This window comes from Mesoplodon bidens (assembly GCF_964165515.1).
Source record: "Mesoplodon bidens genome assembly, chromosome: 5".
NCBI classification, from domain to species: Eukaryota; Metazoa; Chordata; class Mammalia; order Artiodactyla; family Ziphiidae; genus Mesoplodon; species Mesoplodon bidens.
In genome coordinates this window covers 102,383,600-102,385,117 of record NC_138161.1, presented here as the reverse complement: position 1 = coordinate 102,385,117, position 1,518 = coordinate 102,383,600, and the positions used below count along the sequence as shown (strand labels likewise).

At 41.0% G+C, this 1,518-nt stretch overlaps 1 protein-coding gene across 1 annotated transcript in view; it reads left to right on the top strand.

Annotated features, from left to right (window-relative positions):
• Nucleotides 1-1,518, top strand: part of RFC4 (replication factor C subunit 4) — a 243,151-nt gene that overhangs the window by 110,680 nt on the left and 130,953 nt on the right. The gene's annotated exons all lie outside the window — the stretch shown is intronic.

Below are 1,518 nucleotides of genomic sequence, written 5' to 3'. Positions count from 1 at the left end.
GCTAAACCAGTGATCTGGATTTGAAACACAATGTCCTATTTTATCTCTTTGAATTCTAAATGTGGATTTCCCTGAGTCAGTACTTTGGATGGGATTTGCCACTATCTGTAACCTTAGACCCCTGAGTAATCTCACATTCATGTGCACATGTAAACAGATTTAAGTTTAAGTTTCCTAACTTAACTTTGATTTCCCAAGAAATCAAAATAAACCCTTGGGTCAAGGCTCCCAGGAAGTCATGATTGAGTTCTGGTTTGTGTCCAGGGCTCCAGCTGAGTCAGAATATGCAGACTATCACGTTCTCTCATCGCCCCTAGCACTTTGCCTCTAGCTGATGACCTGGCCACACTGATCTTTATCTCCGTCTTGGAGCCCAGAATCACTGTACTAATGGTGCTCAGTGACTTCATGCTCCACCTCCCAGGATCACCATTCCTGTTATATCTGAAAAAGGGCTTTAACCCCATATCATCTACATAAAGGCCCCGTGAGATTCCTAAAGCACTTTGGGATCTGGCTAGAAACAGTTTTGTTTAGCATACATACAGATGGCCAATAGGCACATGAAAAAATGCTCAACATTGCTAATTATTAGAGAAATGCAAATCAAAACTACAATGAGGGGGCTTCCCTGGTGGTGCAGTCGTTGAGAGTCCACCTGCCGATGCAGGGGACGCGGGTCGTGCCCCGGTCCGGGAAGATCCCACATGCCGCGGAGTGGCTGGGCCCGAGCCTGCACATCCAAAGCCTGTGCTCCGCAACGGGAGAGGCCACAACAGTGAGAGGTCCGTGTACGGCAAAAAAAAAAAAAAAAAAAAAAAAAAAAAGTCTACAAATAATAAATGCTGGAGAGGGTGTGGAGAAAAGGGAACCCTCCTGCACTGTTGGTGGGAATGTAAATTGGGGCAGCCACTATGGAGAACAGTATGGAGGTTCCTTAACATACTAAAAATAGAGTTGTCATATGATCCAGCCATCCCACTCCTGGGCATATATCCAGAAGAAACTTTTAATTCAAAAAGATACATGCACCCCAATGTCCTTAACAGCACTATTTACAATAGCCAAGTCATGGAAGCAATCTAAGTGTCCACTGACAGATGAATGGATAAAGAAGATGTGATATATGTATATATATATATATATATATCATGGAATGTTACTCAGCCATAAAAAAGAATGAAATAATGCCATTTGCGGCAACATGGATAGACCTAAAGATTATCATACTAAGTGAAGCAGGACAAAGACAAATATCATATGATATTGCTTATATGTGAAATCTAAAATATGACACAAGTGAACTTATTTACAAAACAGAAACAGACTCACAGACATAGAAAACAAGCTTATGGTTAACAAAGGGGAAAGGGGTGAGGGAGGGATAAATTAGGAGTCTTGGATTAGCAGATACAAACTACTATATATAAAATAGATAAACAACAGGGTCCTACTGTATAGCACAGGGAACTATATTCAGTATCCTGTAATAAACCATAATGGAAAAGAATATGAAAA